Source organism: Staurois parvus, unplaced genomic scaffold (genome assembly GCF_062004578.1).
Source record: "Staurois parvus isolate SC_StPar_1 unplaced genomic scaffold, SC_StPar_1.0 ptg000674l, whole genome shotgun sequence".
Taxonomy (NCBI): domain Eukaryota; kingdom Metazoa; phylum Chordata; class Amphibia; order Anura; family Ranidae; genus Staurois; species Staurois parvus.
In genome coordinates this window covers 223520-249302 of record NW_028318470.1, presented here as the reverse complement: position 1 = coordinate 249302, position 25783 = coordinate 223520, and the positions used below count along the sequence as shown (strand labels likewise).

The following is a 25783-nucleotide window of genomic DNA, read 5'->3' as shown; positions in this document are numbered from 1 at the left end:
AAGCCAGCCTTATTTATGTTCTGCTATAAAACATATCCAATAAAAATGTTTTAAAAAAATCTAATTTCTTCATAAATTTTGGACAAAATGTGTTCTACTAGATTAAAAACATCTTACTAAAATAATGCCAATAAGTGTATATTAATTAGTTTGCGTGAAAGTCATAGTGCCTTCAAACTATGATATATTATATATATACATACACACTGTTAGAAGCTTTCCTTAACCCAATATCTAATATCTTCTTATTAACAGTACTAACATAAGTATGAATGAGTTGGATCTTAATAGAATAATTGAGTTATTATATTTATATTTGTTCTAGATTGGGAAAAGTAAGGAATTAGACTTCATAGTCTGTGAATATATATATGAGAGCAATTAGCTATACCTTCTCCCATTCTCCCCCATCTATGTAAGAGATAAAGTTACACTCAGACTTTGAGAGAAGTACATTGGAGGTTTTGTTTTAATACCTCCTGTTGGTGTCAATTATCTTAGTGGGACTACAAGAGAATACCAACCCATTTTTAGGAAGGTGGGGGCTGGATTGCTCTTTCAAGAACAGAACAAAGGTTTGAGTTTCTGGCACACTTTGCTTGAAGCCTTGAGAGACACACACACACATACACACATATACATATATACAATCTTATTATCAAGAACTTAACTATATTTTTTGGACATTATTTAAACATTCTGTATGCCAATATTTTATTTCTAATTTTATGCAACGTTATTATTAAATCATCTTTTTGAGTTTTTACAAGAAGTGGAAGGACTTTCTATCTGCACATTTCTCATCAATACAAGTTAATAAAATATCGAGACAATACGATATTTTACAGTGGCGAGCCTCCAGTTCGATTCGTTTCCGCCGATCGCTTATTTTTGACTTTTTTCTCTTTCATCTTGATGAGAGGGACGTTGTTTGCAAACTCAGCAAAATATGAAATCAAGCTTTCAGGAGAAGTAAAGTCTGCAACAGATGAATCGTCGGCATAATCGAGAACCTAAATGCAGAATTGGTGAGAATTTTGCGCAATTGCAAGAAACGCTGTTCCTTGGTGATGTCATTTCCCGCCAAGAGAGAAAAGACGCGTTATGTAAAGAAAGACCTTCTTAATCGGTAAGTAATGGATTTTATTGATGAATTATCTAGAGAGAGTAAGTTAGAATTCAAGAATCTGTCTACATTTGTTAAAGATGATGAACTTTGGCGGTACATGTATAATGAGTGTTTACAGGCTAATATTAAGATAGAAAAATCAAAGTTTTCCTTTAAGAAACTGAGCAAACAAGTTAGAAATGTAATGAAGTTAGTTCATGTTTTTAATGCCATGATTTTTGATGTTCCTAAGACTGCTACTTGTGTAATGAAGCAAGATCAGAGCAGTGTATGTGCTAATTGCCAGATTTTGACTGAGCAAATAGATGATATGCAAAGCGCAATTCAAACAAAAGACAATCAGTTATCTGACCTGCAGAATGATGTAAAAGGAATTTGTGTGAATACTAAGGCAGAGAAACAAAAATCTTTTGTACCAGAGATCCAGTCTATAGAAGGAGACCCTATAGATCAGGAAGGAATGTGTAAGAGAAAATTAAGGAATAAAGCTGCAAAACTTAATCTTAAAATCCTTAATCAGCTCATGAAAATTTTGAAGGATATGCCAGCCTATGATATGGACGCCGATGCTTTCTATAACATGGAGGTTTATGAAAATTTTTGTAATAATTTTTGTTTAAATCAGGAGCAAAGAAATTTTCTATTCTGTTTATGGCTCCCCAGTGTTATGGCATGTAAATTAATCAAAACACCATATATTGAGGATGATGAGGAAATGCATAGCAATGCATCAGACCGACTGCGTCAATTATTGATATTTACTACTGGACAGGAAATTCCTTCTTTGGAAATCTTAGACTCCTTAAGAGCTACGATTAATGATGATCCTTTTGAATTTAAAAATAGATTTTCTAAAGTATACAAAATGATATTTAATTTAGACAATGAGACTCCTTCTATGGTAAATGCTTTTGTTAAAAAATTCAAGTATCTTGATCCAGCATTTGTTATTATTGCTACTGGAAAAAATGATTTAGATCACGCAGCCAAAGTTATAGATACATTTAGAAGGCTTAAATTAAACAATCAGAAGAAGGAAAGTTTAATTGTTCAAAATGGAGAAGAGAGAGAGACCATGTGCTTAGCCACACCCAGTTATGATGATGAACACGTCACAGGCAGGACGAGAGTCTCAGAGCAGACAGGAAATACTATTTGTTTCTATTGTAAACGATTTGGTCATTTGAAAAAAGATTGTATTCATTATAAATTAGATTTACAAAGAAAAGCTTTGGAATTAGAAGACCAAAATATAATTTCTGAACAATCTGCTCCTCCATGTTCCAACAATAGTCTGTCTGAGTTGCCTTATGCCTCAGAAGTTAAAAAGATCAGTTCACTGAGAGTCAACAACAGCTTAAACAATATGGTAAACAGTGCTGTTGTCATTAATAGGAATGGTTTACTGCCTTTGCCGAAATTTAAAACAGGATCAAATCGAGATTCTTATTCTTTACCGTTGGAATATGTTGCTCCACATTTATTGGATGAAAGTGGAAGGCCCAAATCAACATCAATTGATTCTTCCATGTACTGTAATGTTGGAAGTATTTGTACAGCAACTGCTGACATGTCTTCAGATCATAAATGGCCACATACAGGAACCAATCTTGAATTGGAACAATTGGTTATATCACATAAGGATCTTTGGAGTCAAAGCAAAAATGATGTAGGTTTGTTTACAAATTTTGAAGTTGACATTGAAGGTAGAGACCCTAAGCCTCAACCTCAATACAAATTGCCATTAGAATCAATTAATCCAATTTCTTCCATTGTAGATGAGTTTTTACAGCAAGGAATTTTAAAGAAAGTACAATCAGTGGTGAATAATTGTATTTGGCCTATCAAAGCTGATAATTCATATTCTTTATCAGTTGACTTCAGGACATTGAACAAATGCATCACAAATAACAAATCTATTGTTCCTGATTGTAACATAATGTCACATCTGGATGCCAAGGCCAAAATATTCTCTGTACTTGAAATCGCCAATAGCCATTTGTCAGTACCATTAGCTAAGAGTTGTCAATATAAACTTGCTTTTAGCTTCAACAAAGAAACGTATACATTCACAAGATTAGCCCCAGGCATGGATATAAGTGATGGCATTGTTCATGAGTATTTGGGAAAAATATTATCTAAATTCTCTAGGCCAGAATGTATTGTCCAGCATGTAGACAAGCTTCTCTTGTCTACATAAAATATAACTGAGCATATCTCTCTTTTGTCTGAAATATTTACGTTATTACAAACAGCAGGATTGAAATTGAATACAGAGAAAGTTCAGTTGATGAAAAGACAGGTGGAATTCCTTCATATGCAAATTAGTCATGGACAGAGACAGTTGTTGCAAGAAAAAGTTAGAATTATTTCTGCTTATCCAATTCCAACAAATCGCAAGGCTTTGCATCAGTTTTTGAGTGAAGTAAATCATTGTAAAGATTTTATACCCAATTTTGCAGAGAAGTCTAGATCATTATTTGATCGTTTGAGACAAAAAGATGGAGTATTTGATCAATGGGATCAAACTGAGAAAGAAGCTTTTGAACTATTGAAATGGGATTTGCAGAATGCTACTACATTAAATACTGTTGAGTTTTGTAGTAAAATTCCTTTTGTTTTAGAAACCAATGTTTCCAGTAATGCAATCTCAGTAACTTTGTCACAATTAAAAGAAGGTAATCAGAAAATAATAGGTTTCTTCTCAAGAACTTTGACAAATATGGAGAAAAACTTTGATGCACATATGAAAAAATTGTTAAGTGCTTTCTTTGCAGTCAAAATAACTGAAAACATTGTTAGATCAAGTAAGATTATATTACAGACACCTGATTCATCAATGAAACTCCTAGAGGAAGATGGTTCAACAGAAAATTACCGTGAAAATTATCCTATATGGTATAAAACACTGTCTTCCAAACACATTCAGATAGATGTAACAAAAAGACATTTTCAGGAAAACATACCAACACATGTTTGTACAGCTGTAGGTGAGAAGTTTGTACCTCATGTTTTCAACATAGGAACTGAGAAAAGTTTGAAACCAGTATATATTACTGCAGATCAGTCTTACACTACAAGAAGTGAGTCAATACAGAAAACAGTTACGCATTTTTCCAATGTTATAGAGATAAGATTAAAGGCATGATCCTTTGTCATCTCTGGGTTGATACAAAACCTTTCTTTGGTTTTGAAACCAAGGTTTTGAATCATGACCAATAATGGAGATGTAACGTCCTGTTATATTTATTTTTGTTTATTTCAGGTACTTATATAGCGTTGTGAATTTATGTAGTGCTTTTTACATATATAGTACATTCACATAAGTTCCTAACCCTCAAGAGGTGTATAATCTGAGGTCCCTAACTCACAGTCATACATACACATACTAGGGCCAATTTAGATAGGAGCAATTCTCCTACCAACATGACTTTGAAGTCTGGAAGGAAACCGGAGTACCCGAAGGAAACTCACACAAGCACAGAGAGAACATGTAAACTCCAGGCAGGTGATGCCATGGTTGGGATTTGCATCAGCAACCCTAGTACTGTTAGGCGGAAGTGCCCGCATTCTAAAATAGAACACTACAAGTCAATAAGAAATGTTATAATGAAAATATGTCTTCCATGTCATGACTAGAAATGTTTGTGATTGTGATATGTAATGTTAACAGATAAATGTAAGAGGATTAATCCATGTAAAATTATCAATGCCAAAATAATGATACTGCATTTCTGTTACAGGAAATGACCTAAGAGTAACTGTTAAAGGAAGAAAACTCAAATATTTCTAAACCTTTCAGATGATAATACATTTTCCAAGAAGGAAATTTATTCTGGAAGAAGCTTTGCAACAAGAATTTCATTCATCATTGTTTTTGTTGTTCTTTTTATGTTCAATAAAGTTATTTTAACTTTACAGAGCGCTAGAAGAAGACAAGACATCTCAAGGCATCTCATAGAGGAAGAACTTATAAAACAATTGACTTTTGACTACTGATGAAATAATTCATTCATCAGATATATTGGTTTTTTTTGTGTGTACATTTTATTTTGACATAATATGTTTACCATATCAAGATGAGATCAGTTTTCACATGAACATTTGCATTCACACCCTATGTACTTTCAGAAGTGAAAGGGTTAAACTTTTGTCACAACAGAGTCACTCTACTTAGTTAGAACATCTGTTGTTAATTAAGCTAGAGATACGTTATTCTAAGGTACATATTGAAAAACTTAGGCAAGCTTTACATTGTTATATGTATGTTTTAAAAAAAAAAAAAACATCATTTGATATACATGTATGGATTGAAGTTAGAGAACATATATTATGTTTAAATGTTGATAAGGTAATTTGAAAAATGTATGGATTATAGAACTGTGTGCTACACACATTTTGGAGGGAAAATATGAAACATCTATTTTTTAAGTGACATATTTTAAAGTATTGTACTATAATGTTACAGTTATACATTTATTAAGGGGATGAATTATTTGGTGAAAGGAAAGGAAAATAATAAGGGTAAAAATATTTTTATGTGATACATAACGAAAGGTTTATCAAAGAATTTGTTTTCCCATTATAGAATCAAATTAAAGATATGTGCAGATCAATTATCTTAAGATCCAAAAACGCATGAATGGATACGAAAGTGACGAGAATGTGTATAAATGGATTAAGATAAGGAAAATGATTAAGATTCGATAAAATCGATCATTTTGAGAGGGAAATGTTAGAAGCTTTCCTTAACCCAATATCTAATATCTTCTTATTAACAGTACTAACATAAGTATGAATGAGTTGCATCTTAATAGAATAATTGAGTTATTATATTTATATTTGTTCTAGATTGGGAAAAGTAAGGAATTAGACTTCATAGTCTGTGAATATACATATGAGAGCAATTAGCTATACCTTCCCCCATTCTCGCCCATCTATGTAAGAGATAAAGTTACACTCAGACTTTGAGAGAAGTACATTGGAGGTTTTGTTTTAATACCTCCTGTTGGTGTCAATTATCTTAGTGGGACTACAAGAGAATACCAACCCATTTTTAGGAAGGTGGGGGCTGGATTGCTCTTTCAAGAACAGAACAAAGGTTTGAGTTTCTGGCACACTTTGCTTGAAGCCTTGAGAGACACATACACACATATACATATATACAATCCTATTATCAAGAACTTAACTATATTTTTTGGACATTATTTAAACATTCTGTATGCCAATATTTTATTTCTAATTTTATGCAACGTTATTATTAAATCATCTTTTTGAGTTTTTACAAGAAGTGGAAGGACTTTCTATCTGCACATTTCTCATCAATACAAGTTAATAAAATATCGAGACAATACGATATTTTACACACACACACACACTAGAATTTGTATTGTTTTAACTTTTTTAATACAATTTAATGTCAGCGATCAGCGACTTATAACTGTACTGCGAAACTGCAGCGGCAATCTAACTGATGTTGAGGGGCAACTGACTGACACTGACATCACCATTTACATTAATGCAGTGATCAGTTAAAATGCACGATCACTGTACTAATGACATGGGCTGGGACGGGGTTAACATCTATGGCAATCAAGGGGTTCAATATGTGTTTATGTGTAATGTGTGTACGGTATGCTGCGTTTACTAACTGATCTCTCAGAGAAACTGACAGATCGCTCCCTTGGTTCAGAGCTCTGTGTTGTTTACCAACACAAGAGTTGTGGGCTGTGATTGCACACAGCCCATCAGCAGGTCCTGGCTTTGAATCACGGGTGGGGACTTGCTTACAGGCTCCCACTGTGTGCAATCACAATGGGTGCCAGGTGGGGGGGTGCACATGTGCACACCCTCAACCTGGAAGTAGGTGGTGACGTACCAATACGTCACTTTGCCTACAGCCGCTGATCACCCACAGTATAGTGCAGGTGGGCAGGCGGCTGGCAAGTGGTTAATGAAATTTAGTGCACACAAACACAACACAACACCCAATTTTTGATAAAATATTAAAAATTTTAAGCTGAGTAAATTGAGAACAATTTAAAACTGCGCATGCCCATGAACTGGCGACAAACTATGGTACATTAAATGATCCACAGGAGTCAATTTAAAAGCCTTTGCAGGTTACCAATTTAGAGTTAAAACAGGAAGTCTGGCATGAGAATTCTTGCTGTCCTGCTGATGTTCACAATGCAATCACCATTTACATATGCGTGCAAGTTCACACTGGTGCATTAGCACCAGGGGAGAAAGAATTAAAACATTTTGGTTAATTTTTTTTATACCCTGATCTACTAGACCCCAGTTCTCTCTTCTGCCTTCAAAAGCATCTGATTAAACAAGTGATGAAATCCTTGTTGCTTCTGCTTTCATTTGGCACAGAGGAGGGGTGGGTATGAATGAACCTCCTTTTCCTCTGCACTCAGCCGGAAAGACAGCAGAAGTCCTCGGCTTCTCGATCACATTGCAGAGCCCATGAAAGGTGTCAGGAAGGGGAGGGGCGCTCTTTCCATGCCCTGTAGATGTGGATTGGGTGGTTGTAGAGCTGCTTGGATCACTTCTCCAGGAAAGTCTACAGCTGGCTCTAAGAAATGATATCAGGATCATGATTTTGTCAGGAAGCAACTTGGGGTAGCACTTGTTAGTGTAGAAAATAGTTTGCTTGGACCAGCTTGGCCCAAACAAACCAGTTAAGGGGACAATAAGGCAGGCCATACATTACACATTTTTTCTTTTTTTTCAACCAGTGGGTTGAATGAAAAAAAAAAAATGTGCCAATTCCCCCATCCCCCAATTCAATGTGGATAGGGAAATCACTCCTGCAGTGTTGTGTTCTGCAGGTGGGGAGAATACAGTGATCAGTGTTGTTGGCTATAGTCGGCAGCACTGCTTGTTCAGGAAAAACATGGTTGTATGCAGGCAGATTGATTGATCCAGAAAAAACACTAGCGCTGGATAATCAACCAGAGAGCAGCTAGCATGAAAGGCAAATACCAGGAGCCTCAAAAGTAATATATATCAAACGACCATGCAGCGCTAATACGTACAATAATGCATGCAAATAATCATTTGGTGCAGGTGATAACTAGTAAAGTGAACACCACTTAATATTAGAAAGGATCTTAAGAATTATCTAAAAAGTCCAGGAATACTGATGATGGTGAATATAATTCTTTCAACAAGAGTGTTCTTGCGGTGCATAATACATAAAAAAAATTTTAGGACAAAAAGGTGACACAATATGTGACTTCTGTGACCATATTCCTCCCGCAGAGATGAGTGTAGATTGCACTAACCAGAGAGCGCAATCTTAATGCGCATTTGAGTGTTAACCAACTCCTGGTCATCCGGCTACTGCAAACTGGAACTAGATCACAGAGTGGTCATCTGGCCTGCATCAGCTGGGCAAACATCACAACCTCAGGAACACCAGATATCAGAGGGCGTGTAGTCGTCTCACCACCGGGGGGGGAGTCTAACCAATCCTGATGTGGCCACCAGATCATCCCAATAAGCCTTGAAGGAGGGGGGGCTCGGAAGTAACGAGCCAAGACAATTGAAGATTCTGATAGTGTAGTACTTTATTATCCACATTTAGAACAGTAAACAAATAGCTGAAAATCTTACTCACATGTGTAGTAAGCAGCTGGTAGCAGGGAATTCCAAAATGGCCGCCGGCCGTCCACAGGGGCCATGCAGAGTGACGTCACAGGGTATACAGCACCTCCCTAACGTGTTTCGTGCGATGGCACATTATCAAAGGGAGTGTGCCTCCTGTAATAACTTTCCTTAAATAGCGTATGCCGCGCATGCGCAGTCCCGCCGTGTCACGTCATCGCGGACGATTCGCGCATGCGCGATGCGTGCGGACGGCGGCCATTTTACTGGAGCACATTGCAAATGATAGAAGAACAAGCAGTATGTAGACAGGAAAATACCAGGACATGTAAGCTGGCTACTGGGCAGAATCAATCACCCGCGGGATGAAGTGATAATACTTTGAAGGATAACCTTACTAGGTTAAATGGACTCACGATGAATATATCATCCCCCAGGGAATATAAAGGAAGGGGAAGATATAATATTACGCTCATTACGAGCGATAAGTTATTACAGGAGGCACACTCCCTTTGATAACGTGCCATCGCACGAAATGCGTTAGCGAGGTGCTGTATACCCTGTGACGTCACTCTGCATGGCCCCTGTGGACGGCCGGTGGCCATTTTGGAATTCCCTGCTACCAGCTGCTCACTACACATGTGAGTAAGATTTTCAGCTATTTGTTTACTGTTCTAAATGTGGATAATAAAGTACTACACTATCAGAATCTTCTATTGTCTTGGCTCGTTACTTCCGAGCCCCCCCTCCTTCAAGGCTTATTGGGATGATCTGGTGGCCACATCAGGATTGGTTAGACTCCCCCCCGGTGGTGAGACGACTACATGCCCTCTGATATCTGGTGTCCCTGAGGTTGTGATGTTTGCCCAGCTGATGCAGGCCAGATGACCACTCTGTGATCCAGTTCCAGTTTGCAGTAGCCGGATGACCAGGAGTTGGTTAACAGTTAAATGCGCATTAAGATTGCGCTCTCTGGTTAGTGCAATCTACACTCATCTCTGCGGGAGGAATATGGTCACAGAAGTCACATATTGTGTCACCTTTTTGTCCTAAATTTTTTTTTATGTATTATGCACCGCAAGAACACTCTTGTTGAAAGAATTATATTCACCATCATCAGTATTCCTGGACTTTTTAGATAATTCTTAAGATCCTTTCTAATATTAAGTGGTGTTCACTTTACTAGTTATCACCTGCACCAAATGATTATTTGCATGCATTATTGTACGTATTAGCGCTGCATGGTTGTTTGATATAGATTGATTGATCGACTTGTGTACAACCAGCTAGCCCATACATGGATCAATATTCGGCTGGTCCCAGCTGAACTGGTCAAATTTCAATCCATGTATGACCAGCTTAAACCTGGAGATCACCTCACAAAAATGATTAGATCTTTAAAATGCATAATAATGTACAGTATATGCTCATGTCACTTCTTTTTATTCAAACATAAGTGGGACCTGCCTGTCTACCCTGCTTCCTAGTGCCTCAGTTGATATGCCAGAGATTGGCAAAGGAAGCCACTCACTGATATGGAGTCATGGGAGTGGTTGCACAAATCCACAGTTTGAGCCAGTCATCACCCACACAGTACAGCAGAGAAAATACAGTCGATGCCAAGTCAGTAAGTGGCAAGCAACCAAGCAGCTATTCACTGACATGGAACCATGCTGCCCCCCACAATGCAGCTGAGGAACAATCAGTGGACACTATGTCAATGAAAAGCCAAAGGAAAGCACCAGCAGTAATGCCAGCATCCACTCCAGTGGGGGGGCTGGGTACCCACCAAACAAGAACCACCAGGGAAAAAAAAAGGTGGGATTGGGCCTGGCCTGGCCATGGAGTGAGATGGCCACTTCATCTAGGCACTCTGCTCTTATCAGGGACTCAGAAGCAACCTCCAGCATTTTCCACCGCCATTCATCCCTCTGGATCCTGCGTCTAGCTACCCGCAGGCTATTTCCCAAAAGCATTCCAAGCCCCAGGGATCACGCCAGCTCATGGAGTTCTTCATGCGGCCTATACAGCACAGCAACAATATGGCGCCGAGCAGAAGAGCCGCTTACTGTGCTGACCCTTTCACTCACACAGCTTTCACCGGATCCGGACTGCCTTTCAGACAAGGAGGATTTCTCCCCTCAAAAAGTGACACCCCAGGGATCACGCTGGCTCATGGAATTCTTCATGTGGCCTGTACAGCACAGCAACAAATATGGTGACAAGAAGAAGAGCCGCTTGCCAACTCTGCCAATCACACAGCCTGCACCCGATCCAGACCGCCTTTCAGACTTGGAGGATTTCTTCCTGCAAAAAATGACACTTGTGCCTCCTCACCGGGATAAGAGGGATAAGAGTAGCAAATCTCTCCAGCACACTCTCCTCCAAAGCCACCTGTCACTAAAAAACAGCATGAGACTGAGACCTGTAGTTCCCCAGCGGCTGATGTGCAGGAACACTCTTTAGATGTTTCAGCTTCAGACAGCCCTGCATCAGAGCACTCCCTGAAAGCCATGCTATTTTCCCTAATGAAATGGAAAGAGATGCCCAATCATCTATCATTCACATACATAGCAGATTAGAGCAGCTACAGGAATGCACGGACCACATTGAACGGCAAATTAGTGAAGTGGTGAAGGTGCTCAACACCATTGTAGAAATGAAGGATGCGGAAACACTAATCAATTATGCCTTAAAATCGTCGACCTGGAGGATTGCTCCAGGTGGAACAATATAAAATTCTAAGCTACTCCCTTCATTGTTGGCACAAGATTTGCTCATTGATAGAGCACACATGATACAAGAAACTAAACAACTGCCAGCCTCTGTACCCAGAGACACGCTCGCTCTAATTAATTTTTTGCCATGTCAAAGAGCAACGAACATCTCGGTAGCTACTTCCCAGGCACGCAAGTAATTTGTGCTGGTAACCTTGGTGCTCTGGAATGCAAGATAACTTATAAATAGGAGTACCCAATGAAGCTCCTTGTCACCGTCCAGAATCAATTAATTCTTATCTTGACTTGCAAGGATGGCTTTAAACAGCTCCATAACTGGGGCCTCAACCCTCTTCCACCACCTGACATTCCAAGGTCTAAACCACCGCCTAAGATTTCTGAACACTATACTTTTCCCTGATCCAAAGGAGTTCTCACTGTTCAACTACCACACCCCTTTACTATAGTGTGCTATGTACACTAGTGTTTATCACCAGGTCCTCTTTAGTTTACTCACAGCTGATTTACTAAGTTGTTTTGTTGTTTCTCCTAACTTTTTAAATTTTATGCGGATATGTTGCTGCTGTACCAATACATTCATATGCAAACTTATGTAATCCTGTGGTTTATATGAATAAAAGCCTTGTCCAGCACATGCTCACATCTGTCTCTCTTTTCTTGCCATGGCTCTCAAAATAATTTCTCTTAATGCCAAAGGCCTTGACAGCCCATTTAAAATGATCACTTTTGGAGAGAAGCAACTTCTCAGTGATTTGATATACTTTGTGTCCAAGTAATGCATTTTGCCAAACACAAAGCTCCCCAATGTTCCCACAAGTTTTAGCCACACTGCTTTTTTGCCCAAGTAGACAAGAAAGTGAGGGGAGTGATGATAGCAGTAAAAGATACTGCATCTTTCCAATTGTCCCACATACAAGGCAGATTTTTCATATAATTGGCAAATTTCAATAATCACCTGCTGGTCATTGTTAATATTTACAATACTAATCAAAAATCCTTCTACAAGTCCATCCTCAGCAAAATTCAACCTTACCCAGGAGACCGCATTATCATTTGTGGTGATTTTAATGAGATAGTCAACACATTCCTGGATACTCCCAGTCCTAACAGAAAACACTACTGCCCTATCTGCCTTTCACTCAGCCGAAGACTTTTATGACCCCTGGAGATGCTTGCATGGAGCAGAAAGAGATTACACTTTTTACTCATTTACACAGAAACCATACTCCAGAATTGATCTGTTCCTGGCCTCTAAATGCTTGTTACAAAAGATATCCTCATCCACCATTGACCTAATTACCTGGTATACCACGCAACTGTTTCTATCATCCTTCTCTCTTCTCATACCCCCAAAAATAATACAATCTTGCAAATGAAAATCCCTTTTCTCGGCCACACATTACATTTTGACCAAATCAAGGCTGAAAGTGCAAATGACTTAACTATGAATTCTGGCTCTGTTACTAACCCTAGACTATTATGGAATGCCCACAAATCAGTCATCGGAGGGCTTTTTTTTTTTTAACTTGGCAAAAAATAAACATGCTGCTAATATAGCCCAGTATGTGGACCAAATCTGCATACTAGAAATTAGGAATAAAACCACCCGAACGGCTCACAGTCTAGCCGAACGTCATACGGGCTATGACTTTTATACAGCAATCCCAACCGCACAGGAACAACCCCAAATATTTCCACCCAGGTAGTAGAATGCAGCTGAGCAGAGGTAATTAACACCAAAACATAAAAAACAAATAAACAGTGCAAATCAAACACCTCAAACAATGCCTTAAATATAGTGTGAAAATCAATAAACATATGACATACTCAAATTAATTAATTAAAGTGACCTTTCAAAGGAAAATTCCTTTTCAAAAAAATTATCATTCATATTATAGTGTCCAAATAAAAGAAAAAAAAAGTCCTTTCTCCCCAATAGATTGTGAAAAAACAAATATCCAAACGAAATAATGCTTCCACCAATCACCAGTGAAAAACCAACATCAACCGCACTCACCAGATGATGGTGAGTATTGCGCCTTTTAGGATGTTATGGGCTCCTAGACCCCCTTTATAAAATCTTTCAGGGCTCCTTCCCACCATATAGGATATAAGGTATTTTCTTCCACTCGCTCCTGCCTTCTCCACCAAACTCCACAGTCGTGCAAGGGAAAAAAAATATAGCATAGTGTAATACTGCTAGTAAAAATTGCAATATTGGTAAAAATTGCCAGACCACTCACATTTGTTAAGATGAATAAAAACATTTATTTTATTGCCTCCATAGGCTAAAATAGTTCCACTACTTCCACATCTCATACCAGAGACCTCACAGCCTGGTTGTAGCAAGGGATGACAGGATACAGCTCCAAAGATTGCCGCTTGGAATGCACCGCTCGGCGGGACGTCAAGACGGCAGACCGGAAGTGCGTCGACGAGTTTCGCCCCACCCACAGGGCGTTCTCAAGACACACCTCCAGTCTCAGGCCGCTTAAATAGCAATACAGGGTCCCTCCCCTTCTCTCCCACAGGTCAATAAAGACAAATATGTAAACTGCTAGCTGTTATCCCTTGCTTATATCCTTCACACAGATATCAAATTGAATGGCTCAGATCTCTATCTAATCGTTAGTCCACCCCCACAAAAATTTATTATAAAATTGAACCAACCATGCCCAAACTCATAAAGAGACCCTAGCCATACAAATAAACTTAAAACTATATCACAAAAAATGACTACATGTATGTCAACAAAAAAGAGGAAAATCAAAATTAAAAAGAAAATAAAATTTAGATATATAATATACATTATAGTATGGATGTGTATATATACAACTTGAGGAAACAAATACTACAAAAAAAAAATAAAATAAAAAAATAAATAAAAAAATAAAAAATAAAAACAAAAAATAAGCAAAATTCTAGAATTTAAATAAAAATAAAAAAATAAAGAAAAAATAAAGAAAACAAATAAAAATAAAATGAAAATAAAAATCAAAATAAGTAAATATTGTTCCCTCCATATATACTACCAGTTAGATAAATAACAATTAGAGTCAATCTCTGTGTTTAACCCTTTAGGGATCAATGTCCCCATCTGGTAGATCCATTTTGTTTCATTTTGAGAAATACTTTTAACCATATCACCCCCTCTCCATGGGGCATCCATCCTATCTATCCCACAGAATTTTAAAGATTATGATAAACCCTAAAAATGTGGCAAACTATGGTATTTGAATCCTTTCCTTATATTTATAATATGTTTCCCCAGTCTTACTGAAAGTTTCCTAGTAGTTCTACCTATTTACTGGAAGTTACAAATGCACTCCAGCATATAGGTAACATAGGAACTGTCACACGATATGAACTTGTTGATTTTATATGATGAACCATTGGAACATGATTGGGAACTATCATAATGTCTTTTATTATCGCCTTTAAGATTTTTACACGCTATACACCTCCTATACTTAAAGAAACCAACCCTATCAAGGAAGGTCACCACCTTCCTTGGTGCATCAGGGACATTTTTCACTAATCTAGTTCTTAATGTTGGTGGTTTCCTATAAATCAACATGGGTTTTCCGGGTAACAATTTACTAAGGACTTGATCCCTTTTCAAGATTAGCCAGTATTTCTTAATTATTCTCTCAACTTATATTGACTCGAATAACCCGTATTAAAGGCCAGATCCCCTATCTTTCTGTTTCTCTCCCTTTTCTTCAGCAAGTCTTCTCTTTTGATGTTTTTAACCTGTTCTAATGAGCAGGCTAGAACTTCCTCTCCATATCCCTTTAAAAAATATCCCAATAAAAATTGCGTTTTAATCTAATAAGCTGGCTTTTAGGAATAGACTTTAGCCAATTTGTAAGGTATTTTCGGAAAGACGAATCGTGACCGGAAATGCGCGATCACGCACGGCGAAGATTGGCACCAGACGGCCTATTTAAGGAGTGTCTCTGCTCATGTTCAGTGCTGACTGGTCTTCAGCTCCCCCGTGTCCTGCTTGTTCCTGTATGATTCCTTTGTTGCTGACCTGGCTTGTTCCTCACCTGACTTTGATTGCTCTCCTGATACTGGTTCCTAACTTCGGCTCTGCTCCTGACCTTGGCTTTTCCTTCTGATTCTGTACCGTGCTGCCTGACTGTTGATGACCCTGGCTACTCCATGACACTGCTCCTGTCTCTTGTCCTCACTACCTGCCTTGCTCTGGTCCATGCCTGGCAATCTGCAAAACCTGCTCTGCCTACTACTACTGTGCCAAAATCAGAGGATCATCAGCCTTCCAAGGTTTTCATTAGCAAGAGCTGCAAACAACAACTACTGGCACTCTTATTCCCCTGGGTCCTCTGTTCCTACTCCAGCGGGGTCAGGACTAGTGACACAAGTGAGGCCGACCTTGTCATTTCAGTCTCCCATCAGGTACGTGAAATTTCTATAATGACAGCTGTGACTCCGAATGTACCCATTCTGGTCCACTTCCTTGAAGTGAGTTTTGGTACAGAATTTGTCACCTTTCTTATAAATTGTAAGATCAAGAAAATCTATTGCTTGTTTACTCATGTTATTAGTAAATGATATGTTGTATGAGTTATTCCCCATTTCTTGAATAAATTCCTCCAGTCCCTCTCTTGTACCCTTCCATATTATAATGATATCGTCTATAAATCTTCTGTAGACTAATAATTCCGGGTTCCTGTTTTCAAAAATGGCTTCACTCTCCCACCTACTCATAAACAGGTTTGCCACTGATGGCGCATATTTGGCTGCCATAGCCACACCCATCGCTTGCCTATAAAAATTGCTAGAATGTCAGAAATAATTATGCGATAATAATTATAATTATTATTGCCAAATCTAGACTAGTATCTACTCTTTTTGTTGAGATTTCAGTCCTGATTTGATATCCAGTGCCCACTCAACCACCCCTAATGCATCTACATGTCTAATATTCGTGTAGAGGGAATTCACATCAACACTTGCCATAACACACTCTCCTTCTTCTTTGATATCCTTAAGTATACTAATCAGATCACCACTATCCCTCAAGTAAGCAGGAAAAGTAGGGACCAAGGGCTGCAGAAACTTAACATATTCACCCAATCTAGAAAACAAAGAATCAATCCCACTAATGATGGGCCTTCCAGGGGGTTTCTTTAAGTTCTTGTGGATTTCTGGAAGCTGGTATATAACAGGTACTATTGGGGCATTGGGTACCAGATATTTACCCTCTTTATTTAATAATTCTTCCTTTTCCCCTTCTTTAATATGTTTAACCAATAACGCTTTATATTTTCTTGTGCGGTTTCCTCTCAAGATTTCATATGTGCTAGCATCATCAACTAGTCTATTCAACTCTGTGTAATAATCTATTTGATTTAGTACTACAACACCTCCCCCCTTATCAGCTGGCCTGATTACAATGTTTCTATTTTTTTTCTAATTTTTGAAGTCCCCTTATTAAATCCTGTTTCATTCTCATCCATGGGATAGACAGATTTTCCAAATCATGTTCCACCATATTTTTAAATGTTTCAACACAACAATTATTTCCTATTTTAGGATTGAATACAGACTTATTCCTTAATTTTGTGTGTAAATAGGAACCCCTACTTCCTCCCTCTGTAACATCCCTGATATTTGGGTATGGATCATCCTTCTCCCTACTACTATGACCGACATTATCACTAACCTTACTCATTCTATTGTTCCAATATTTCTTAAGGTTCAATTTTCTGATAAACTTATGTAGATCAATATATGTTTCAAGTTTATTGAGCTTTTTATCCGATGCAAATTTGAAACCTAATGATAAAACCTTCATTTCCTCATCATTTAAAACACAACCACTAAGATTGAAAATCCCTTGGTTTACATTGACCTTTTTCTTTTTCCTCTGCACCCCCTCCTTCTACTTCTTGCCAATAGGGGTCTTGCTGAACGACAGGCGGTCTCCACCCTCCCCTCCCTCTCCTGGGAGGATAATACGATCCCCCTCTTCCCCTTGCACGAAGGTCCCCCATACCCTCCCCTTGGAAAATCCCCTCTTTCTGTCTGATAACCATAATCCCGTGGAGGTGGTGTAACCCAATCATTTAAAGGTTCAAACCTATTCCTCGTAGGTACTTTGTAGAGAGGTGTATTATTCCCCTTAAAATCCCTACTTCTTCCAATAGGGGAGGAGTTAAAATTCCTATTTTGGGAGAGATTATTAGATTGTTGCTTATTTTTAGATGGAGATGATCTTCGCATGGGACCATCAATTCCTCCTTCAATTGAGGAATTCCTGGATGTGCTAATGCCCCTATTATCGTCGTCCTGTCATTTATACACATTTTTGGATTTCTAATCCTGAATATCCCTGCAATATTTTTTAATTTTCTTCTTTTGAGTATCCTCATCTACCTTCTTTATATAATCCTGAATATGTTTAACCTTTTCCTTAAAGTCACTGGACTCACTAAAAGGTGACATTTTCTCTCTCAAATTATGGATCTTATCCTCCAAAAATTTTAAATTTCCTTTTCCTCCTTTGAACAATCAATTCCATTAGTTTCTTTTTCGCATGATTGAAAAAAGAAAACCATTAACATTTTTGGAGGATAAGATCCATAATTTGAGAGTTAAAATATATCTCCCGTGTCACTTCCGGTGAGTGGAACGTACGCCGAGCGGTGCATTCCAAGCGGCCATCTTTGGAGCTGTATCCTGTCATCCCTTGCTTCAACCAAGCTGTGAGGTCTCTGGTATGAGATGTGGAAGCAGTGGAACTATTTTAGCCTATGGAGGCAATAAAATAGATGCTTTTATTCATCTTAAGAAATGTGAGTGGTCTGGCAATTTTTACCAATATTGCAATTTTTACTAGCAGTATTACACTATTCTATATTTTTTTCCCTTGCACGACTGTGGAGTTTGGTGAGAGGAGAAGGCAGGAGCGAGTGGAAGAAAATACCTTACATCCTATATGGTGGGAAGGAGCCCTGAAAGTTTATAAAGGGGGTCTAAGAGCCCATAACATCCTAAAAGGCGCAATACTCACCATCATCTGGTGAGTGCGGTTGATGTTGGTTTTTCACTGGTGATTGGTGGAAGCATTATTTCGTTTTTTCACAATCTATTGGGGAGAAATAATTTTTTTTCTTTTATTTGGACACTATAATATGAAAGATAATTTTTTTGAAAAGGAATTTTCCTTTGAAAGGTCACTTTAATTAGTTAATTTGAGTATCTCATATGTTTATTGATTTTCACACTATATTTAAGGCATTGTTTGAGGTGTTGATTTGCGCTGTTTGTTTTTTAGGTTTTGGGGCTATGACTTTTATATTAAGTTCCGCCAACTTAACTTGTACAACAACATAATAAACCTGGTAAAATACTTGCTAACCAATACAAATGTAAGGTTGCTGCAGCTAAAATACCCTATTTGAGAGATGCGCAAGGGAGAAGGCTCACTAACCCCCTCAACATCGTCAATTGCTTTAGCTCATTTTACTCCAACTTCTTCCAGCTTAGAACCAATGCAGTTAGATCAAGCAATTCAGGCCTTCTGAACCTCAGTCCAGCTTCCATTAGTAAATAGATAGGAACATTCATCATATTTACTTTTTTTTTTTTTTTACATTTTTTCAGTTACTTACTGGATTCCAGACCTAGGCATATTATGTAATACATCCCAGGAACCTTCAGAGGGCAAGGAGGGTTTTCTCAGCTAAGCACACCCTCCTGCCTGCATGCCTGAGCTAAGGGCAGATGGATTCCAGGAAGTAAATGCTACATGGATCATCCGCTGGTACTCAAGATGGCCATGGCTAGAAATGCTAGGGGGTGTTTTTCAAAGTGATTTCTCAGCAAAATAAAGCATGGAGATATGGATGGATAGGTTAGGTTGCTTTAAATACTAAAAATTAATTAAAAGTGTTTTAGGGTTGAGGTGCTCAGATGCCACATAGTTCTGCTTTAATTGGCTCTGTCAACCATATACTGAAACAGAACTTAATATAGCGATCAAATCCCTTCCGTTGAATAAGGCTTCAGTTCTTGACAAATTCTGTAATGAGCATTATAAAACATACCTTGATCTCCTAGTCCCTCATTTATGAAATTTCCTCAACTGATTTAGGAGCACAAGTAACATCCTAAAAGAGTCATTAGAGGCATTGGTTATAACCATCCACAAACCAGGTAAGATCCAGCCAACTATCATCCCATTTCTACACCAAGCTTCTGGAAGAAAAACTAGCAAAACGTTTGCCACACCTCATACATGCCGATCAAGTAGGATTTATTCCTAACCGACAGGTCTTGGACTGGACCAGGAGATTAACTGATTTAATACAGTGGGCTGAGCACCACAAAACGCCTTCTTTGTTTATATCTTTAGAAACAGAGAAGGCGTTTGACAGGGTACACTAAGTACCTTGAGGCGAGCTTCATTAAATTTGGCACGGCCAGCAATTTTTTAAAGACTATTTTAGGCTTATACTCATCCCCTAGTGCCCAGGTTTGGATATCTGGTCTGTCGGCCACATTTTCAATCATTAATGGTACAAGCCAGGGGTGCCCACTGTCACCCCTTCTTTTTGCCTTGTAATCGAGTCCCTAGCTGAAGCTATCAGAGCCAATCACCTTATATCAGGTATCCAAGTAGGGAGTGTAACCCTTTATGGTTCCTAGGTCTATATGCAGATGACTTCATCATCTCACTTTTGGACCCTGTCCTTTCACTTCCTGCCCTTCATCAGCTATTAGATATCTTCAATGCAGTATCTCTGTATAAATTAAACTATTCCAAAGTAGTGGAGAAAGTATGGCCAAAGCAGACCCTTTTTTCACATCTAGTGGGATTGCCCACTCCTACATGTTTTCAGGGGAGACGTCACTAATCTCTTGTCTAGGATCTCGAGTTCTCACTGTTAAATTGACTCCTCAGGTGGCTCTTCTGGGAAGGGGAGCTGGACTCCTGGCACTCTGCATACCAACCCCCAGTTACTCATATTAATAGCTGCACGCCTCTCTATTGCTCCTAATTGAAAAAAACCCAGCCTTCCCTCTCTTTACTCCCTGATAACTCTAAATGACCACTGCCTCATTGAATTCTTGCAATTCCTGCATCAGCCCAAGTAAAGAAAGAATCTCTTACAGGTAATTATAAGCTTAATATGAACTTCTGTTACAGATGGTACACAATGCATATGAGATTCAATGTGATTATTGTCTCCCTATTCCTGTGCAGCTGGGGTTTGTGATTCCCTTTCCATTTGGCTCTGGGTGTTAATGCTGGGTCCTTGGGGATTTCCTGGCAAACAGCTGTGCTGCCTCTATGGTCTTCCAAGTTGATGTTGAACAACCTCTTTATGTGCTCTGGCAATGCATGTGAGTGTTACTAATGAAATGTGAACAAGAGTAATATGATTTTGGCATTCCTTCTGATAAAGATAATTAATCGAAACATGCAGACTGTATATCTTAAGTACATTCAAGTGGCGTATGCCATATTATCATTGTAATTTATGTCCAGAGGCACAAGTTGTCTAATTACAAACAGGGTGAATGTCAGAGCCTAATTATACCAATTTTAATGTTATGGTTTTTAATGGAATTTGTATACATAAAAATCTTTTTTACAAATTCATGTTTACGTGTATGGCTGCATTAAAGTCCCATGGGACACAACTTTCTTTGTAACTATAATTTAGGGATGTAGCAGCTGTTAACTCATGACTATCCACCCACCAGCATTGGAAAAACCCCAGCCTTCCCTCTCTTTACTCCCTGATAACTCTAAATGACCACTGCCTCATCGAATTCGTGTTTGTTAAAGGCCATGTGAAAACCAATCAATTCTATAAACAGTGGAACTCTTGGCTCGTAGACCCCAGAAGTACCTCTCCCCCATAAATTTATTTGCTTACATATTGGGCATATGCCTACACTTTTTGAATATATTATATCCACCCTCATTGTCACAAGAGCTACCTGATACCCTATCAGACAACATGCTTGGATGCAATATTTCTACATATTGGAATAACTTTCTGGCTTACAGCCATATTTATTTATGACTTCTGTGTTTCCCAATTCCCTAATATAGTTTATTGATTATACTACTGTTTTATGTTGTCCAGGTTCTATAATTTGATATCTCTAAGTTAGGACACGATTGTTAATACCTATAAATGCCTGTAACTATTTGCACTAGGTGCAATTTCATCTGTACCACTTCTTACTCCGGTACGAACAACATTATCATCTAGTTCTCTTGCTGTAAAATACCTTTGAAAATCTTAAATAAAGACATTCAGTTCTTAAAAAAGAAAAAAAAAAAAAAAAAAAGGGGGGGGTGGATCTCCTCCATGGACACAATGGGCTCAAAGCTTACCCCACTCAGTTTGTGGTCCATCAGTCTTTACATATACCTGCGTTAATAATGTAATCACAAAAATTGTAAACATTAGTTAAGCTAATAACGGACCTTCAGCATAAGGAAAATCATTAATAAATGACAACCATTGAGCCTCTTCTCACCCTTACCTTTGACCATGAAAAGCACATTCTGGTGGGCATGTGTGAAGGCGAGAGATCTATCTTAACCTCATTTTACTTACACAGTCATCCAAATGACAACTTATGAAAAGATGAGAAAAGATATACATGTCATTTCAGAAAAATCTATTTTATCAAATGAAAGGTTTGAAGTTTCATACTTCATTAAGTCTAGGGGGCGTCAATGCCTTAAGCCTATAAATCCATTTTGCTTCCTGTCTTAGAATTTGTTGGTCCCAATCAATCCTTACCTAATCTTCCCAGATCACTTCTAAAGCACCAAATTTGATATGGAATGCATCAACATTGTGTTCATAACCTACATGGTGGCTAATAGGGTTGGCAATCCTGCCATTCTCAATATAGTAGTTATAGTCCTGGATACTTTTGGAGAACATCCTTTCAGTTTTTCCTATACAGTGCATCCAGAAAGTATTCACAGTGCTTAACTTTTGCCACATTTTATGTTACAGACTTATTCCAAAATGGATTAGATTCATTTTTTCCTGAACATTCTACAAACAATACCCCATAATGACAACGTGAAAGAAATTCATTTTGAAATCTTTGCAATTTATTAAAAATAAAAAGCACATGTAAATAAAGTATTCACAGCCTGTGCCATGACACGTAAAATTGAGCTCTGGTGCATCCTGTTCCCACTGATCATCCTTGAGATGTTTCCACAACTTTATTTCACCTGTGGGAAATTCAGTTGATTGGACGTGATTAGGGAAGACATAAACCTGTGTATATAAGGTCCCACAGTTAACAGTGCATGTCAGAGCACAAACCAAGCCATGAAGTCCAAGGAATTGTCTGTAGACCTCTGAGACAGGATTGTATCAAGGCACAGATCTGGGGAAGGGTACAGAAAAATTTCTGCAGCATTGAAGGTCCCAATGAGCACAGTGACCTCCATCATCTGTAAATGGAAGAAGTTTGGAACCACCAGGAATCTGCCTAGAGCGGGCCGCCCGGCCAAAATGAGCGATGGAGGGAGAAGGGCCTTAGCCAGGAAGTTAACCAAGCACCTGATGGTCCCTTTGAAAGAGCTCCATTTGTTGTACCAGGCAAATATTCCTTCTCTTTCTCAGCTAACCCAGTTGCTCTCTTCTTGGCAGTCCATGTCCTTATCCTGGTTTGGTAGGGCCCAAGCCTAAGCAGTTGCTTTACCGCCCACATATTCTGTGGGTGGTCTTGGTCTTCAGAACGTTCATCATTATTATATTGCGGCACAAGTTACTCCCCTCATTCAGCTTTTTTTTTTAAAAGACCGACCCTTGTGGGCACAGATAGATACTGTGGATGGACATCCCCTTCTGCCTTCAAACTTGCCTTGGCTTCCTCCATCCTCGCGGCCTAAATTGATGAATCCTGTTTTGACTCCCACCTTTGGACAATTTGGGACTCGTGTAAGTACTCGGCGGGTCTACTTTCCCCGCATTTACATTTATTACAATTATTCGATTGTCCGTTTTTTCCCCCAGGGGACTCTGATAAGATGGCCTTTCGTTGGTGGATAACTCATGGTTTTACGATGATTCACTAGTTAATTACAAGTCGAGGTATGCGTACATTTGCGCAGCTTCGAGAGAATCATTCAATTCCTCCCTTGGAGTTATTTCGTTACTTGCAATTACGTCACTTTGTTGTACTTTGATTCGTAGACGGGATTCCCCTTGCACCTTTTCGGGTTTTGAATTGCTTTGTAAGGCGTCGGTTTCCATTAAAGGTGCTCTATCTTAAATGTATCTATCAATCCGGAATCATATGGCTGAACCTTTTCCTGCTTACTGTGCACAATGGAATGTGGAGCTTCAGAAGGAAATTTCTATTGAGGATTGGGGGCCTATGTGGCAAGGATTTCTCCGCTGCTCTCGCAACATACTGACAGAGAATTCCTATAAAGTGATTTCAAGATTGTATTTCACCCCATCTCGATTAGCTAAATTTATACGGGATTATAACTCTCCGTGTTTTCGAGACTGCTCTCTAGAGGGTACGGTGCTCCACATTTGGTGGCTCTGTCCAGTGGCCCACCGCTTGTGGACTAGAGTTTATAATCTTATTTATTCAATTACGTCCATTAACCTTAACCCCTTCGCGCTGGCGCCTCCCGGCCCTTTAAGGGTTTCAGAAGCCGGGGGCGGGGTTTAGTGTCATGTGATTGCCGTCACGTGCCGTCACGGCATTCACATGATCGGGAAAGGTCCCGATCGAAAGAGGAGATCGGGACCTTTCCGTGAGTACCGGACATGTGTGCTGTGAGTGCGCAGGGTGCGCGCTCTCAGCACATATGTATTTTTTAATAGAACGCAAATGTGCAACTGCTCGGCATCTAGGCCCAGATGCTGGGAGGCCGCACATTTGTGTTCGGCCGGCGTGAAGAGGTTAAAAAGGATCCCACTGAGGCTTTTTTAAGCCACTTCTTGGCCTACCTCGTGGACTATTGCCAGTTCTTGGAAATCTCCTTACGCTACAATTTGAGGTGGTCAGGTCAAGAATCCAAGGTTTCTTTATCAATGAAATATTGACGGCAGTATTGGTGGATAAACATGATATGTTTCTCTCCGTTTGGCAGCCGTGGGTAGATTACCAGCTGGTTTCTTGTTTTACCACAAATTTACTAATCTATGATGTGTTGGGTTTTGCCTCTCCATTACCCTTATGTGGGGACTGTGTCTCCTGGCTCTCCCACACTAGGCGAACTCCTCTCCTTTGCTGGCTTGTTTTTTTCTCTCTGCTCTTTTTCTTACTTTTGTTTTCCTGTTTTCTCTATTTGATTTTTTTTTTCTTTCTCTCCTCTTTCGTATGGTTTGTTTGCATTAGACCGATTGTCTATCAGTTATTATTGCCATCTTACATGTTTATGATTTTCAGGGATAACATTTTCTCATGAGAGCGCGGCTCTCTATGTGTTTTCTTTTTGTTGCCTTCTTGTATGTTGCTTTTATATTTCTGAAAGTGGTTGTGGGCCTCGCGGCCCTTTGCCTTCCATAGTGCTATCTGGAGCCCAGCGTAGGTCTTGTATGTGTATCTGTGTTTGTTGTCTGATGTTTCCCTGTCTTTTGTTTGTTGTCGCTTTGTATCATACGATTTGTTATGGTTTTTTTAACATGCTTAATAAAATCTTTGGTAAAAGAAAGAGCTCCAATGTTTCTCTTTGGAGAGAGGAGAACCTTCCAGAAGAACAATCATCTCTGCAGCACTCCACCAATCAGGCCTGTATGGTAGAGTGGCCAGATGAAAGCCACTCCTCTGTAAAAGGCAAATTGCAGTCCACCTGGTGGTTGCCAAAAGGCACCTGAAGGACTCTCAGACCATGAGAAACAAAACTCTCTGGTCTGATGAAACAAAGATTGAACTCTTTGGCCTGAATACGAAGCGTCATGTCTGGAGGAAACCAGGCACCACTCACCACCTGGCCAATACATACCTACAGTGAAGAATGGTGGTGGAGGCATCATGCTGTGGGGATATTTTTCAGCTGCAAGAACGGGGAGACTAGTCAGGATCGAAGCAAAGCAATGTACAGGGACATCCTTGATGAAAACCTGTTCCAGAGCGCTCTGGACCTTAGACTGCGGCAACGGTTCATCTTTCAACAGGACAACGACCCTAAGCACACAGCCAACATAAAGCATTGGCTATGGGCCAACTCTGTGAATGTCCTGGAGCCCAGATTTTAACCCGATTGAACATCTCTGGAGAGATCTGAAACCAGCTGTGCACCGACGCTCCCCATCCA

General features: G+C 39.1%; 1 protein-coding gene and 1 long non-coding RNA gene across 2 annotated transcripts in view; one reads left to right on the top strand and one right to left on the bottom strand.

Moving 5' to 3' along the window:
- The window catches only part of LOC149447677 (methionine synthase-like), a 233712-nt gene that overhangs the window by 32655 nt on the left and 175274 nt on the right, over positions 1 to 25783 (bottom strand). The gene's annotated exons all lie outside the window — the stretch shown is intronic.
- On the top strand, positions 829 to 5047 carry LOC149447678 (uncharacterized). Its single transcript, XR_016305835.1, has 2 exons — positions 829 to 1129; positions 4873 to 5047. It is a non-coding gene; the product is annotated as an uncharacterized LOC149447678 (long non-coding RNA).